The sequence below is a fragment of the Lepisma saccharinum genome, chromosome 9 (assembly GCF_977018435.1).
Source record: "Lepisma saccharinum chromosome 9, izLepSacc3.1, whole genome shotgun sequence".
In the NCBI taxonomy this organism is placed as follows: Eukaryota; Metazoa; Arthropoda; class Insecta; order Zygentoma; family Lepismatidae; genus Lepisma; species Lepisma saccharinum.
The window spans coordinates 29,015,483-29,034,630 of NC_139237.1; the positions used below are offsets into that span (position 1 = coordinate 29,015,483).

A 19,148-nucleotide genomic window follows, 5' to 3' on the forward strand; every position below is an offset into this window, starting at 1 on the left:
ATAAACCAACAACAAAAATACAAAAGCCAAAAATATTAAGACACTAAGTATGTACACTAAATATAGAAAGCACACTGCTGAACTCAACTGATATTTATTATATTAAGTATAGAGTTTTGATTTGAACCCCAATAAATTTTATATAATAAACCCACAACAAAAATGCCAAATCATTAATATTGTAATCAATGCAATAAGAATATATCCAGCCCCAATTGGGCTAAGCACCAAAGGAATTGTAATCCAGACAAATGCAGAACTCCCACAAAAATATGCCCAAAATTCCATAGAAAATATAGCATGGAATATTTCACATATAAACATATGGGTACTTGTTCTGCACAGTCATCAATATTGCCAAACAAAATTGATTGGAAATGTTAGTGTGATTGCTGTGTATAACTTAGATTGCAAGGCCAAATTTTGTAATTTTCTAGACGAGGAGCTGGATCCTGTGCACCAGAAACAGGCCATAAGATGCCTCTCCTCAAATTATGTGAGCATCATGGAGCACACAATACACTTTAAAATTTTAATCACAGAGGTTGATGAAAAATATAGTGTTGTTCCCTTGTTGCCCAATCTGTGCTGCAAGTGCAACAACAAAATTAAATCATGTCTATTACCCACACATGACAAACCATGAGAAATACATGCATCCTATAGATCCCAAAGATGAGTGGGTTGTCACAGACGAGCTGGATGGATCGCATGTATCCCTTGTGTATCAAGAAGGCTCACCCACTGTGCTCCGCAGCAGGAATACATACAATGTACAAAGCAATTTCTGTGGCCAGAAGGCTATGCAAAGAGCATGCACCATGTGATGCAAAAACTGTTCAAAATTATTAATGCAGAGGTGGGAGATACAATTGTTGTGCATGGGGAGGAGATAGGACCCAAAATCCAGAATAACATATCTTACATACCTAAGGGCTCAGAGGTGTATGTCTATGATGTTTACAATCTAACAACAAGATTGTTTTTAAGACCCTATATGAGAACCCCTGATGTATTAAGAGAGGCCGGGTTCAATAATCCTGTTAAGGGTAGAATTGTGCATTTAGATGATAATTTCTGGGAAGGTATAGAATCTGAGAAATCAATATTGTTCCCACACCTGGATCAGATAGAGGGATTTGTATTCTATCACAATTCTGCCCACCCTGTTGTTGAGGGTCACATGTTTAAGCAGAACATATTCAAATACAAAAATAAGTGGTACAAAAACAGAACACTGTCTGGAACACCTGCAGCAATAACTAGGGAACATTGCAGCAGGTTTTTTTTGGAAAATATGACATATTACAGCACTTAAAGGATGCAGATGAAAATGTGAAGGATAAATTTGTGGAAGATCTGCTGTTAAAATCCCTAATAGATTACATGGATGAGTGTAATATAGATTCAGGCCAGGTTGCAGCTATGAATAGTTACATGAATACATTCTTTAAACTGCTGGTTGAGAACAAGTGCCCTGTTAAAAATCAAGAGAAGAGAATTCTAAAGCACTGGACTATTGCCCAGATACAGAATCCATATATTGATTAATATATATAAAACTCTGAATAATCAGCATGAATTTTACCAAGTTTTCCTGTATGCATGGGATTTTCCGAGCTTTGCATGTATTCAATTACATAGAGTGCATTGCATGCCTTCTCGTGTACTTAATCATATAGAGTACATTGCATGTTTTTGTAATTAGATAGAGTATCTTGGATTATTTCAAATATAGTGTATTACATGCCCCTGAGTATTTAATTTTATATAGTTTAAATTGGATGCATTACAAATTTTTAAATAACATGATTGATATGAACATGGAGCACAGTGAAATCATAACCACAGATAAGGGTAATTTGTATAGTAAGGAGGATTTTGATCCTGACAGGGTTGAGTACTCAAAGCACACATACCTCAATGAGCTTGTTATGTATTTCCTGATGCAGAAATTTAGGAATTGTGACCATGAGTGTCTTGCCCTGTCACTAGAGGAGAATAATTGGAGTGATGTATGTAACTGTGGAAAACAATTATCTAACCTGCCAATAATACATACATAGGGTTGGAACAAAGATTTTTGAAGCCAAACATAGATCATGTATTTAGGGCACAAAGGTTTGGAAATAAACAGCGAGTATCAGCAGCAGAGGAATGATGTGCTCAAAAAGAGTATTCATCATGCCCTCAAAAATTGCAGCATTGTATCTTTGAGTGTGTTGTTGTCTTAGAGGGATAGCTATATGTGCCTAAAACACAGAACAATTCTACTCATGCACCTGTTCCTATAGATTTGTTGCCCGGCAGTGTTCATACTATACAATAATGTTTTTTGACAGGAGGAATCTTTCAAGATACATAAAATCAGAGTCACTATTGAGGGATTTCAGGCTTGTGTTTTCTGACTTGTCGGAATATGATCTGTTTGCTGTAAGAAATGAAACTGAGTTCAGGTGGATGCTTGACAGTGAGCATGAGTTTAGATACATGAACCTGGGGTGCCTTGGTGATTATGAAAAAATTGCATATCTTATACATAAGAGAATTGTTGCATTTTTTGTCAGTTTCTATAATTTCTTTAGGAACAATTACTGGTTCACAAACACAAATTTCACAGCACTGTACAATTTTTATATGCTCTTTGACCAGACTTCAAACTGGAATCATTTCAATTGTAATATTGTTATGAGCTGTTTTGATACATTTGAGTTTATAACTACAAACACAGGAATGGTGTATTCTGGGTTGGATTTTGTTGCCAGGCAAAATTTCTACAACAGGAGAATTGTTAATATGAATGAGGTTCTGCTGTATCTGCTTAGTCAAAAAATTAAAACTTGTGATCCTGTTATAAGACCTGTTGTGTGTAATTTTCTAGACAGGAGCAATATTCACATATTCCTAGGGCACACTGTGTAAAAATGTCAAGAGGTATTGCAAAATATTGAGGATTTTAAAATTAGATTCTCAACCCTGTTAGAGTATGATGTGTTTGCCAGAGTTTCACTGGTCACTTAACAGCAAACACAGTTTCAGTCTTGTATTTTCTGCTTCACAGTGGCAACAGTGTCCTCTGGATTAACCTCCATACCTACATCTGTTAGATTGTTAATGTCTGTATATCTGTCAGAATTATGTTGTGATGCTATTATTAGGTATAGGCTTCAAAAAATTGATTGCAAGATTTTATATGCCCATGCAGGTGTCTTGCCTGTTTCTGCATACAGACCAAAGCCTGGCAAGGGCATTGCAGGGCGGAGATATACAGCTGTTTTATTTTTTATTGTTGATATCTTACATGCCTAAGAGATCAGAGGTCTATGTCTATGACATCTACAATCTAACAACAGGATTGTTTTTAAGACCCTACATGAGAACCCTTGATGTATTAAGTGAGGCTGGGTTCAAGAACACAATTAAAGGCCGAGTAGTGCACCTGACTGATGATTTTTGGGCAGGGATAGAGTCAGAGAAGTCACTTTTATTCCCACACATAAATCAAATAGAGGGATTTGTGTTCTATCACAACTCGTCCCATCCTGTTGTTGAGGGTCACATGTTCAATCAGAACATATTCAAATACAAAACCTAGTGGTACAAGAGCAGGACTCTACCTGCAACCTCTGGACATTCAGCCAGAGAGCACTGCAGCAGGTTTTTTTTTGTAAAGTATGATTTGTTACAGTACTTGAAAGATGCAGATGAAGAGAAGACCTGCTGTTGAAATCCCTAAGATATTACATGGATGAGTACAGCATAGATGAGGGAACAATTGTTTCAAAATGTTGGCAGAGAACAAGTACTGTGTTAAAAACCAGGAGAAGAGAATTCTGAAGCATTGGATTATTGCACAGGTACAAAATCCATATATTGATGACTAGAGGCATGCAACTAGGCCGAGGATGACATATTTCCTGGAGCAATCACTCACATAAATTGCATATGACTGTTTGGAGCCTGACATGTTTTCCCGGAACAATTAATTATGTAGACATATGACCTTTACATGGTTTGTTTGGAGCCTTACATGTCACAAGCCTGCTATTACTTATATGTGACCTTTTCATGTTCTGTTTGGGGCCCATGACAATTAATTATTATGACAGGTTCTGTTTGGCGCAGGGCATATTGATTGTGTGGCACAGAGTAGAATTCACTTCTTCACAATTTTACCTACCAAGCGGATGTTGGTCTGAGAGCAGGTGAATATTATAAACCCAGGTGAATTATAAACCCAGGGATGGAATATTACAAGAATGTTGAACCACCCCAATATAGGGATGTGGAAAGGGATTGTTACTACTGCCCTGTTAATTATGAAACAGGATATTCTCAGTGCGGGCCTACAGTTTTGAAGGCCATGTTTGCCTTCTTCTGTGTGATAGCACTAATTTTGATTCTGGGCTGCTTATATTTCTGGGGGTGACTCGGCATGGCCCACTGAACAACATACTCAAATTTTGAAAAAAAAAAACAATAATTTTGTTTCTCTGATATATGAGGAGCACTGCAACAACATACCCTTACTCATCAGCCACTCTCACAATACTGGCTGATATGTAATGCAAAATCTCTTTATATAGCCTAAGCACAGACCGCATTGAAAACATCTGAAACAATAAGCCAATCAGAATATGCCACATCATCACATTATGTCATAACCAACCAATCAGAAAACAACACATGCCTAATAATTTATTGCATAATATTGGATAATAATTTGTTGCACAACATAATGCAATAGAAATAAACCAGAAGAAGGCCACAAGTGGGCCGGAAGTGACCGGAAGTGGACCGGAAGTGACCGGAAGTGAACCGGAAGTGGACCGGAAGTGACCCGGAAATGACCGGAAGTGACCTGAAGTGGACCGGAAGTGGCCCGGAAGTGACCGGAAGTGGATCGGAAGTGGACCGGAAGTAAATATGTATAGGTGTGGGTGGGTGTGGGTGTATGTGGGTGGGTGTGGGTGGGTGTGGGTGTATGTGGGTGGGTATGGGTGGCTCTTATGAGCATTTTTGCCCTAGTTTTAAGTGTGGCCAAAACAATATCAAGAGGGGCATATTTTTAACAAGCTTATGGACAACAGTCTCCCAGATGTAGCTTTTGTAAGTGTAGGCAAATCAATCTGAGGGGGCTCATCATTTCACGGGAAATTCCCGAAGGCATTTTTACAAAAATCTTGGGTTAGACAGAGTACCACACTTGAGCAATAAGCTCATATGCACATCTTGAGCTAGTTTTAAGTGTAGCCAAATCTGCCTGAGGGGGCTCATCATTTATCGAGTTTATAATATAGTATTTTACACTACTCAATGTTTTCACCTAGGACTGCATTACCGGACTCAAACGTTTTTCAAGGTTCCTATGCAGCTGCCTCTTGCTGCTTGCTTCTGACGTGCATGTTTCGTGCATAACAAAAATTGGAAACACATGTAAGATGCCTATGTTGGTGGAAAAATGCGCTAAAACTAACTTTCTAATTTCTACACATCTTTTTGGAATCAAGACAATTTTGTATTTGTAACGATCGACATGGCATGGAAAACAAACGATCAGTTATACGGAAAGAAAATGATTATTCCGATAGAAAGGTCATGACGATTAAAATAACGCTAACATATATGGTAAAACGTAAAATTGAGGATCGAGGTTAACTTGAAATTGCTTGAAACGTTTAGCGTGTTGAAAATCGTAGCTTCGCAATTTCTACGAAGAGAGCTAACGCCAATCCAATATATCATCGATGTTATAATCTGCCTTGGTAAAGATTGCAAAGTTGTCACCGAACAAATTCAGGATATGATCAAGAATCGTGCCCGAATTGCTGCTCGAGACATTCCAGATAATTTTCCTGCACAACTCTTTATCATTTATATTCCGATAACTCTGAAAAAGCTACCAATACGTCGAAACATCACCAGCATCTACACCAAGGCTATAGAATTAGATCAAATAGCACCGAAATATTTGAGCTCAACGAAACTTGACAAAGATGAGGTATTTAACTTGTACTAGTGCATTGAAACATACAAAAGCGTTGTTTTTAATATTGGTTACCTTTGCCGGCGATAATGTTGTAATAAACATATGGAAGGGGTAATAACTGAATTAGGTACCCAGACACCACGTGATTGCGGATAGAATACGCATTGTATTAGGTTACGAGTTAGTTAGTGAATTGTTATACTATTGGGAGACGGCCTACTAGTAGAACGAAATCAAAGGGTATCGGTATTCTTCGGCCTACTAGTAGATTATATATCTCACAAGAGCCGTTGTAGAAGTGGCTTAGTCTTTAGGCCTACTCTGGTAGAACGGAAACGAGAGATAGCCATACCTCCCGTCTTACCTGGTAGATTATATTAAAGATGTTTTTAACCGTTTATTAGTTTGTCATTAAGGGTGCCGAAGCAGTTCATTAATTAATGCAGTTAGCTTACATTAATTAAATAATTAATTAAAAGGATAAAAGTTAAATAAGCTTTAAATATTTCAAGCTTACATTAAATTCAAATTGTTATTTGATATTATTCTTTGCTAATAGGAAGGCAGATTAAATGTTCCTTGAGTCGAACTTTAATTCCCTAATTCCCTAATTTCCCCATATGACAACACAGTTGTAATCCAGAAGAGAAATGTTAATGCAACATTTAATTGATGCCCTAAAAAAATAGTTCAAGCAGGGACAACGTAATGCGATGCAGTGACATTATATCAGAAGATATTGTGATTCCGTTTCATGTGGATATATTTTTGTTCTGTGTGTTTATATGCTTTTACCCCAGTATAATAAACTTGTTAAATCGACACTAATTCTAATTGTGTATACCCGAACCAAGAGTGTACAAGATTATCATATCTCCGGCGTGCATAACGCTAGCACCATGGGTAAATCTGAATATCTACCCCAGCAGTGTGAGTAAGTTAAACTATTTGGCGCTTATAGATTATTGGCGTCCGCAACGTGTGGGCACGTTTCGTGTTGGGCCATTTCACGCGAAGAGTTGAGCATCACGCAGGGAGTACAATTCGTCGTCTTTGTAAGTCGAAATACCGAGAACGTCCTCCTCTCACAAAGTTCCATGAAAGTGGTGTCTACATCAGAGACCGTGGATCTTGCTACCTTGAGAGACTTTTGGGGTTTTGAAAATAACACCAAAATTGAGCCTGGCATGAAACATATCAGCGCTTTCATTCCAGAATTATTGGCCATCGGAACTTTGAACGTTCATTAAACATAGCCGAAGATATGATAATATTGAACTGGCAATCAGAAAGAGACATAATCGCAACTTTCAAGCCAATCTCCGATCACCATCACGCTCTCTGAGTTGATCAACTTCCAGGTCTGTCGCAACTGCATTTATCAGATAGAATTCGTCGTCGTTAACAAAGGGGAACGTGCTGGAATTTTTCCGGAATGTGATATAAATTAATATATAAATAATGGAGCAAATTGAAAATTACGATTTGCAGTCGTTCCCTCTGAACCATCGACAATCTCAAAGAAGAAAAAAAAAGTAAAGTGTTCCCCTGTGCTTAGCAGAACGCCATGAAGGCGTATAGGGGGTGTGGGGGTAACGCCCCACACTTTCTTGATCCGGTCGTGAGTGGGGGTGATGTTATCAGCATCACGCCCCTGACCGCCTTTACCCCCCAGGGTTTCCCCCAGGTACCCATGTTATTCGACGCTGGGTGGGCGCCGGGGCCGCTTCCATCGTTAGAAAAGTTCCCGGATTTGAACCGGCCGGGGATCGAACCCGGGACCTTTAGCATGGTAGTCAGACGCGTTACCGACTTTTTTTTTTTTTAAAGTTTTATTTCACTATTCTGTTTACATCTATGGATTTTTTTTCCTACATGTATACATACAATTACATTACATCCAGATATTTACCAAAATATTGTGACAATGGGACATTTTGTTTATTTGATTGTTTCCATCTAGATCTTTTAAGATACATTGTATATAGGGTGATATTTGGTTCAAACTTTTTACTATATATATAATATACTGTATGTGCTATTAGCCACACAATGGCATTTTGTTTCTTCACAGGGAAATATTTGAAGTCTGGTAATATACAAATTTTTGCTTGAAAGCATTGTGGCGATATACGACATATTTTGGCAAGGCACATAAGAAGAAAGGCCCAAATTTCTGAAATTCCTTTACATGTAGTGAGGCGATGTTCATTTGTATCCACCTCTCCACATTGTCTACACTCATTTGTTGGTAGTCTTTTTATTTCATTTAGTCGAACATTTGTTGGAACTAGATCATGCACCAGGGTATACCACAAACTTCGTATGTCCGTGTCAAGGAAAGGCTTGTGGAGATTTTGCCATACATATGACCAAATAACATTAGGAATTTTTTTTTCTATTCGACTCTGCTGCAAAATAAGTTGTCGTTGAAAATGTTCATACAAATATTTTGACAGGGTATTCTCCTTCAAGTCCATGGGAAACTCCACATAACTCCATTCTTGTACAAAGATTCGTACATACATAGGGTTCTTTGTTAGTCGAGATAAGTTGGGTGGATTTTGCGGTGGAAACGTATCGGTAAATATACGCAACCACATTGATGTAATCGACCGTTCAATTAAGTACAATTTATAATTTCTAGCTAAAAATAGGGACTTACATTGATTTTCAATATTCCATAATTCTAGACCACCTGTCATTTGTGTTTGGCACATGATCGGGAATGGTACCCGAAAAAAATGTCCGTACCACATGAACCATCCCACAGCAGACTTTATTTGTCGGAGATATTGCTGTGTGATTGGCAAAACTTGAGCGACATAATTTAATTTACTAAAAATAAAAGTGTGAAGGAACCAAACACGCTGAATTAAATTGAGTTGTCTTCCTCTCATTTGATAACACTGTAACCTGATTTCGCTTACAATTTTCGTCCAGTTTAGATCCAGCATTCTGGATTCATTAATATGAAAAGTAATGCCCAATATTTTGAGTTCGTTTACATATTTTATCCCTATGTCCGGATTGTCTTGCTTCCAGTTGCCAACAGGTAAAGCCTTTGATTTTGTCATGTTAACTTCCGCTCCACTGGCAGAACAATACAAACACATTGCATTCAGTATATTTTGGAGCTGGTTCGTTGTTGTTACACAAGCTGATAAATCGTCTGCGAATGTAAACACTTGCGTTTCAAGGAAAGCACTCGCTGCCGGCGGGGCTCGGCACTGAATATATCGAAGTAGCGTGTCCAAGGTCAAAGTGAAGAGAAGCATACTCAAGGGGCACCCCTGGCGAATGGATCTCGTCACGTGTATTGCAGGAGTCACGAATCCATTGATAAGAAGACGGGAGGTTGCCTTTCGATAGAAGCTTTGCAAAACAGATATAAAGGCTTCACTGAAGCGATAGGCTCGAAGTACTTCAAACAAATATTGGTGAATTACAAGATCAAAAGCTTTTGTGAAATCAAAGGATAGTATACAAGCTGCGGTTTGTTGCATTTCATAATAATACATTATATCACGTATACCCGCCACCGTAGAAAATATATTTTGAGTTTTACTGACACATGTTTGCCGTGAACTGAGTAAGGAAGATAATATAGGTTTCAGTCTATTAGCCAAAACTTTGGCCATAATCTTATAGTCACAGTTTAACAAAGTAATGGGCCTAAAATCAGTCACTGCACTCGGACGCGTTTTTTTGGCAATCAGTACAATTATACCTTCATTTTGAAGCACGCATTCGTTTCGAAATGCATCTTGTATTATCTTGACCAATTCATGTTTCATAATATAAAAAAAACGTATATAAAATTGGTAGCCTATGCCATCGTTGCCAGGAGTTCGCTTAACGTTACAAGTACGCAGTGCTTCATACACCTCATCGACAGTGACGTCACTGTCTAACAAAGTTCTGTCTTCGTCCGTCAAGAAATTATTTACCCAGGTGAGCAATTGTTGTACAGCCAATTAATCTACTTCTTTACCAGTATACAAATTATTATAATACGTGTAAAACGCCTGTGATATACCTTGTTGAGTTCTATGTGTATCTCCGCCGGAATCGACAATATTGTTTATCAAAAGAGCTCGCTTTTGTTTTTGTGTGTGTACATAATGAAACAAAGAGGTTCGTTCATCTTGCAAGGATGACGCATGAGTAGTTCTTATCTTTATACCCTCCAAGTGATGCCGTTGCAACGTAAGGATTTGTGCTTTATATTTTTGTATCTGTGGATAATATTCGGTGACGTCAGGTCGCATACATAATTCATGTAAACATTTGTAATAGAAGTTCAACATTAAGTTCCGGTCACGTGCACTCTCTTTTCCTAGCCATTGAAAATAGGATTTTATTCGAGGATTTACGTATTTTACCCACCACGTATTGTAATCAGTATAGTGTTTTTGTTGCCGGCACCAATACTTCCATTTTTCTTCAAACATATCATTAACATTAGGCTGTTGAAGTAGGGCAGAGTTCATTTTCCAATAGGACGGACCCCAAACTAATTTAGGTTCTTTGTAGATTAATACTCATTCTGATTGCTATATGATCTGAAAAAGGTACCGGCAAAGCATCTATTGTCGTCACATATTTTATAGTATGACCAAGTGTATAGAATCTGTCCAGTCTAGAACCTGCTTTGTTATTGAAATAGGTAAACACTATATCCTTTCGTTTTTCGGTCCAGATGTCCTTCAGCTGTAAATCGCTGATTAAGGTCGTTAAAGCTAAACTATTTTGAAACTTGCCTATACAATCACATGATCGCAGCACTTGATTAAAATCACCACCTAGGATGATACACGAATCATTATTTGGAAGTAAGTATACTATCTCAGCCTGGTAAAATTGTTCTCTCTTCCATCTGTTTTGCTGTCCGGAGGGGGCGTAGATATTAACAAAAGTATAACGTTGACTTTGAAAACTAATTCCCCTCCCATCGACTAATTTCTTTACATTTTTTATTTCTATACCACTTTTGATTATAATTGCCGTCCCTCTCCCGCTTGTCCCCAAGTTTACAATCGCCTCGTACCCATACAGGAAGTTAAAATCTACAATACAAACTTCCTGCAAGTATAAAATGTCAATCGAGTGGATTCGGACAAAGTCCGCAAGCAATTTGCATTTCACTGGCGTCAAGATCCCATTGATATTAAGGGTACAAAGACGAGTGCTGTAATTCATGCACAATAATATATTATAAAAAAACTGTATATAAGAATACCACGTAAATGTGCATTTTTGGTGCTCAATTACACTAAAGTAAGTATTAGTCCTAAGTGTTTTCAGAATGATGATAATCGTTCATGTGCATGACACAATTTACACTATTTTTTCTACCTGTTATTATATCGATATTCATCTTGTAACTCTCTAACCTGTAATTTATATAACATTACACTGTATACACTAGGAAAGTACTCAAATTTATGTCGCGCACTGCACCCGTAAATCACTCTCATATCAAAACATAAACAAACATGTCTCCTTACACTAACTACCTAATGGAGGGGGAGGGAAAGACGATCTGAACCCACATCTAATTAACATTTCACTTTTGTTGGGTCTTCTTGCTGTGTATGACGGACTGCTGGCTTAGAGACATCCTTGTACACTTCTTTTTCTTACCTTCTGTTACCGCTTTCAGTCGTGAACTGGTGCGTTTTTTTCTATTTCGTTGACCTTTGTCCATAACTTGCTTATCATCTGTGGATTCCTCTTCGGTTTGGGAGTCATCTCCTGATACCATTTCTTGCGATTGTGACGAGGGAAGGGGGGGAGCAATTGTAGGTTGGTCATGTTGTTCACTCACGTTTCCTTCTGCTAGTTTCAAGGTCGTTGTGGGCGAGGAAGCGCCTGGCAGGGAAAGCTCATGACCTTCCTGGCTCTTTTCACCTTCCGATACACAGCTGGTCGCGGGGTGGGGAGGGGCCATCTTATCGCTAATCGAGGCTTCAGACGTGACCTGGTGGTTACTCGAAAGTTCCTCGCGTTCAACTTCTGCGACCCATGACGAGGTTTGACCGTCTGTTGTTAACAAATGGGAAGTTTCCTTTGCTGCTCTCTCTGATGAAACTTTGTTCGTCGGAGGATTCAGTGCCGTCTGTGCGGCACCTTCGGGTTCTTTTACATCTGGGTTCTTTGGTGATTCTTTCATTTCTATGTCCAGATTTGTCGTGGGCACTTGAAAACTTGTAGGCTGGTATGGCAGTGGTTGTTCTGCTGCATCAATATTGATTGGTGATCGGTGGGTGGCTTCCGCATATGTTGAGGCTGTCCTTCTTCCTGGTTTTCTACGCTTATCACAACAATTTGAGTGATGTTCCGTAGATTCACATATCCTGCACGTAATCTTTTGACCATAGTACGTTACCCAATATCTATCACCTTTGATAGTGATGTACGATGGAATTGGTTTTTTAAGCGTCATGCGAATTCGCTTTGTACCGGTACGCGTAGGGTATATATGTTCATCCGTGTACTTTTCATCGTCCACATATTTCACATCACCATATGTTGTCAGTGTCTGTTGTAGAACGTCCATTGGAAGTTCCATAGGAACTACATGTACATTAACAATTACGCTATTTTGATCCGCCCATTCCAGTTTTACCTCATGCTCCCCATTGTCATCAGTGTATACTAGTGTGCCTCCCGATCGTAATATTATCTGCTCGCCTAACACTCGCGATATTAACTTTATAATCACACACTTACGATACTGATCGATTTCAATACTAAGCACTTGATCTTCTGTTAGTGACAAATTCTGCTGTATCCACCGATGCAGTTGTATCGATGTCGGTTTTTGTCGCACATTCGTGAAGACCAATTTCACAGTATTCACTCGCCGTACAGACATGGTTCAGAATACAGAAGGTAGACTTAACCGGATTTTCACTCGCTTGCACGTAAATGCTCAACACGGACCGCACGTAGAGACGATGCACCGCGTGCCAGTGCTGGCAGCGAACTCCCGACTGAGCCACCGCGGCAATTTCTCAAAGAAGAAGCAATTCGATTTCGACGTAAATATCAGAAATGGCTTCCTTCACGCTCAAAGAGCTGATATTACACGTGTTCAAATAAACTGGCATACTCGTTTGAGTTGAGATCAGGTCTAGTAAAACAGCTTAAGTAAATGGTGGAAACACAGCAACTGGTAGTGTTGCATACCATCCACATTTTAAACCACAGGCAGGGAATTATGTGTCTCATAGACTCAAAGAAAATGGCTAACGGAAATATCTTAGCGTAAATATTATATAATTGGACTCCTCAAGTCTACAATCAAGGTAATGTAAATGCTAAAATACGTATTCGTGAAAAATGTTTTTAAAAAATGAGATTTTTTTACGTACGTCACGAAGTGGTTAACGCCAAATAAGGAAAGGAAAGAACGCAAATAAATAAGTAAGATGGATCAAGTTCTGTTGTAATTTCTGGACATGATACAAAAATTTGACATTTTTTGGGTAAAAATTGAATTCCTACCTCGGGGGAAGACTTGAAGAATGTATGAACTTCTAACCTGTCCGCTCTGGCATTAAAATCGCAAAGTCGGCACTAAACATGCGATGGGAAAATATTAAATATCCGAATGCAAGATGATTTTCTGTCACAAACAAGGAGGAGGAACATTTTCTCCCTACCATGAGTCATTCAGGTTATTAAAAATTAGTCAATAGTTATTATTACAATTAACAATACGTGGGTATTTCTACAAAATATAAGTTATCAAAGATTCCTTTTTTAAAACGTGCACTTTGCATTCATAACAGAAAATTAAGCACAAGATTCGAATTAAGAGGCTCGTAAAATCATAACCGGCTGAATGATTGTCTCTATAGATTACAAAAAATGACGCTAGATGAATATATATATATATACATACATACATACATACATACATACATACATACACACACACTATACGCTCCTCAATCCGCTACATAGTCACATAGCTGAATATGCTGTGCTGAAGGAAATAGAGCAAATGAATATCCCTAGCAGGGCCAAGGTGTGGCATAAAGTACCACTTTTGAAGTTTTTGTGTTGGTAATAGAAACTGCCTTGAGCAATTGATTTAAAAATCCTGTTTATTGTCAATTCAGATGTGTATTTTCATATTTGCTAAAATTCAAGAGAAAATTTTATCCATTTAATTTTTAAACTGAAGTTGATTGAGCCACATGTAGCAGATAGAGCAAAGAACATTGAGGGATTGAATGCAAATACTGTTACGGCAATGGAAAACGTTCTTCAAAGGAAAATTAGGTCAACGGTTGACAATCCCATAGATATATCTGCTTATGCAACTGCTTCGTGAAAAGGAAATAGGTGTTACATTTGCATTTCCAATGGAGAAAGAAGAAACAAACTCTCACGAACTACAATTTCATGCAATGACTGTGGTAAATGTGTCTGTGGAAGACACTGCATGAAAGTTCAGATCTGTGACAACTGTATAATTTCTAATAATAGTGAGTAATGCTGAGGAACTGTAATTTACTGACAATGTAGAACTGAAATGTGTTATAATGTTATAATGTTTTATTCTACACTGGTCAAAACAATTAGGGGAGCAAGCAAGAAATCCCAAAACCAAAGTTGGAAAGTCAAAAGTAGCAATGTATGTTGATGAAGTGAGTGTGTCCTCGACCAGTACAATTCATCTGTGATGAATCATCAGCATGTGACACCATAAGGCACGTGGCAGAATTTGTGATATGTGGAGCAATCACGAGGTCACTTGGGAACACCGGTTGTGTGGTGCTAGCAGACCGTAAGTGCAGGTGGGATTCAGTTGAGTAGTGATCAATAGAAACGATGGCAGAACAAACACGATTTAGGGGAATCTAGCGCATGGAGAGCCATTGGGAGGATGTAAGCAGGGCAAACACAACGTCAGGTGGCTGCAGCCATTGGTGTGTCACGCAGTGTCATTTCCAGGTTGTGGACACGATTTCAACAGACAGGTACAGTACAAAGGGGGCCTGGGCAAGGTCGCCCACGGTCAACAACAGTTAGGGAAGACCGGTACTTAGCATTGTCGGCTCGCAGGAATAGGCAGCAAATTGCAACTGACTTGCAACGCGGCCTTGTTTTGGAAACAGGACTAAGAGTCTCGGGCCAAACTGTACGAAATCGCCTGCGGGAAAGGGGTCTTTATGCAAGAAAACCAATGGTGTGTGTCCCTCTGAATGCCCAACACCGTAGGGCCCGCAGACAGTGGGCTGCGGAACATCGTGAGTGGGGACATGGAGAGTGGAGTTCAGTTCTCTTCTTGGATGAGTCGCGTTTCAGTCTCCAGTCAGATAATCGACGCATTCTCATCTGGAGGGAACGTGGGACTCGCAATTATCCCGCACATGTGCGCGAAGTGTCTCAGTATGGTGGCGGTGACATAATGGTATGGGCAGGGATCAGTGTTGGTCGACGTACCCCCCTGAACATTATCAGGAACGGTACTTTGACAGCCTTGCGGTACCGGGATGAGATCCTCAAGCCTCATGTTGTCCCAATGGCTGCAGATATCGGTGATCGTTTCATTTTTGTGGACGATAATGCCCGACCTCACCGAGCACGTCTGGTTGACGCCATGCTACGGGATGAGGGTATCGAACGAATGGTATGGCCAGCGTCCTTCCCAGACTTGAATCCCATTGAACATGTGTGGGACACACTCGTAAGACGCATTGCTGCTCGGCCAGCGCCGCCTACAACTCTACAACAGTTGGAAATGGCCCTTCTGGAGGAATGGGTAAATATCCCGCAGGCTGTCGTTGATAACCTTATTGGTTCCATGCAAAACAGATGTGCAGCTGTCATAGCAGTTCATGGCGACCACACGCCTTATTAGAGGTATGGATCTGTTGCGTATCTGTCCATTTCTGTTGTCTTATCACCGTGCTGTTGTCCTGATTTTGTGCAGTACCTTGCAGAAATCACCCCTAGAACTCTGTTGTGCTAATGACTCAATAGACATGTATTGTACTGGTTGAGGACACACTCACCTAATCAAAATACATTGCTACTTTTGACTTACCAACTTTGGTTTTGGAATTTCTTGCTTGCTCCCCTAATTTTTTTGACCAGTATTATTGTTAATAATAAATATGCAGATGTACATTTCCAAATAAAAAATACTTAACATACATTAAAAATATACAAAATTTGACTTACTTATCTTTCAAAATAAAAAAAATACTTGACAAACATTAAAATATGCAAACTATGACTTATATTAAACAAAACATACAAGTAGTGCAAAATAACTAACAAATGTAGCGGAATAGTAAAGTGGCACAAAATGCCACCCTTAGTGCAGCATGTAACATTTCAAACCTTGGTCCTGCTAGGGATATTAAGAGTTGGAAACACTTACACACAACTTGCGAAATACATTTAAACTTGTTCCTTAAACTTCAAGCACAATGAGAAAATACCAGTTGAAACTATTACCCCGTTCAGAGAACGTGACTCTTACTCCTCAGGACTTGAAATATATATATATATATTTTTCGATATTTACAACAATTGCTCAAATTGAAAATCCTTGTGTGATAAATCACACTGTTAATAAACTCAATACAAAAAACACTGTAATAAAATGCATAAGTTTTCGATAACATCAGGAGAAATATTTTAATGTGTCTCATTATTCACGTGCCACTCTCATCGTTTCAAATGTCAATAGATAGTTACAAGTCGACGAGTCGATGAACACTTGCAACATACGAGTAATTTTTGGATGTGAGGAAAATAAGCTGGTCCAATTTGTAGTCAAAATGTGTCCAGGTAGCAGATGTTATTATTAGAAAGAAAATGAAATGAATTAGTAACTACAATTATTCAACTTAAAGCATTGCTCTTGCACTTAGAAAAGAGGTAAAAAAAGGTAAAGTGCTCCCCTGTGCATAGCACAACGCCATGAAGGCGTATAGGGGGTGTGGGGGTAACGCCCCACATTATAGTTCGCTAGCTTAATCGTGGGCACAATTAAGAATTGATAAATTTCACAAGCAATAACTTTTCCTATTATGTGTTGTAAATTAATCCTCTTGCAATAGGGTGGCTCTGGGGTCGATACCAGATAACAACACATAGTGGTTCGGATGTCACTTGCAATTGGAAGTCACGTATGTGAATGAAGTAAATTAAAAACTCAAACTCAGAATAGAAAAACTTAAAAAATACCGTTTAATTTTTAGTATAGATCCGAAACCATGTGCCTTATTTTGTCAAAGAGTGAAGTATGAGAGTGACGTATCGACAGATTTTTTACACATTTTTTTGAAAACAAAAATTACATGCACCTCTGAAAATCAAGAGATAGTTTATATAAATGTACAATTTCTCTTTCTGTGTGTAACGTACTATAAAAGCGCAGAAGCATAGGTTTCTCGTTAGCACAAGTTTTGGAACATTGAATATTTGCTATTGAATTGAACGTTGGGTGTTTTCAAAACTACATTTTTTGTATCGATGGCCAGAATACATCAAAATATCAAAATATACCTTCAAATTTTGTTACTTTTCCCTGTTTACAGAATAAATAAAGAGAAGAAAAGTTCTGATTCTGACAGGATTTGAACTCCTGGCATGATACCTTGCAGTCTGTCAATTTATCTGAAAAGCAAAGTAAATCGATTCAGTTCGTTGCGTGCAGAGAAGAAACAGCTAGATTAACAAATTCACGTGAACACGTGACTGGTGCTTATCTTTCTCGATCACGGCGAATAATTGACATTGGGAGTCCTGAACCACTCCCGGAAAAGGCAGAAAACAAGAGGTAGGTTCTACTCAGGAAATTTGTATCAAGGAAATAATCATTCTCTGCAAAGTCACGTAGAATTCACTGAAAGCCAATTCACAGTATATGTTATCCGAGAAGCTTCCCACGCAGTATAATGTGCATGCGAGCAGCATATTTGTCCCTTTCATCTCCTTAGACTGGAATGGTTTTCTTGCTATTATTACTATAGTGTAGTCCGGAATCAGCTGTTCCGAGGACGTCAGCATTCTGGATCTCAACAGACCCACTGGGATATTCTTTCTTCGTGAGATTATTTATTTGTAATGAGGCAAGACATATCCTAAAAATATACGTTATTTAGAAAAGCATTAATTATTTAATGGATGGATTATAGGTGTGAGAGTAAAAACGGTAGAGAATCACACACATACTCACATAAATACACACATACACAGTTATACAGAGAGAGGGAGAAAGAGAGAGAGAGAGAGAGAGAGTTACATCTAAATTGTCAAAAATAAGCAACCAGTGGGGGAATATTTCCATTTCTCACCTATTCAGAAAGGCTATCCATGTATATTTCAATATGAATTATCAAGACATTATGTCCCAAAGAAATATATGTACTTTGTGCATCGAGAGTTTAACTAGGCTTACACCATTTACATTTAAGTGATCCTGAACATGAAATTTTCTCAACTTGATGTGTAACTTTAAAATAACAACCATTAACGTTATAAATATATTGGGCGTTCGGAAATGAATTGGACAAGAGTTATATAATCTACATTTGTTATATTTTACCTGCAATACAAAGATGTTCATTACCAGTAATCTGCCCCTGACTGCATGCACCGCTTCCATTTATCGTGAAGTTTCCTGATGGATGCGGATAACCACTCTCTTGGAGTAGAGTTGCACTACTCACGGACAGCGGTTGAAAGTGTCGACCATGCAATGCTTCCTTCATTTTCTCGAACAGTGCATAAACCGAGGGTGCTAAATCCGATGGATTCGCAGGATGTGTGAGCACCGTAAATCCCATTGTTGTTAACGTTTCCTGTGTTTGGCGGCTTGTATGTGACTTCGCATTTTTATGCTGAAGTATCACCTCGAGAGCCCATTTTTCTTGCCGCCTCTGCTGAATTCTGCGTCTCAGCTTCTGTAAAGTTTCACAGTAACTGTCGCTGTTTACAGTTTGGGTAGTACGAAGCCAGTTCACCAAGAAAATTCCATATTCATCCAAGAAAACTGTGCCCATCTGCTTCTTGGGAGTGAGGGTCGGTTAAGATTTTTTCGAGCCTGGACTTCCAGTGTGTATCCATTCCATGGATCGCCCTTTTTCTCTGGAGTTTTAAAGAGGAACCAAGATTCGTCGCCAGT

The 19,148-nt window shown here is 38.8% G+C and overlaps 1 protein-coding gene across 1 annotated transcript in view; it reads left to right on the top strand.

Moving 5' to 3' along the window:
• LOC145992600 (pickpocket protein 19-like) overlaps nucleotides 1-19,148 on the top strand; it is an 829,803-nt gene that overhangs the window by 119,152 nt on the left and 691,503 nt on the right. The window lies entirely within an intron of this gene.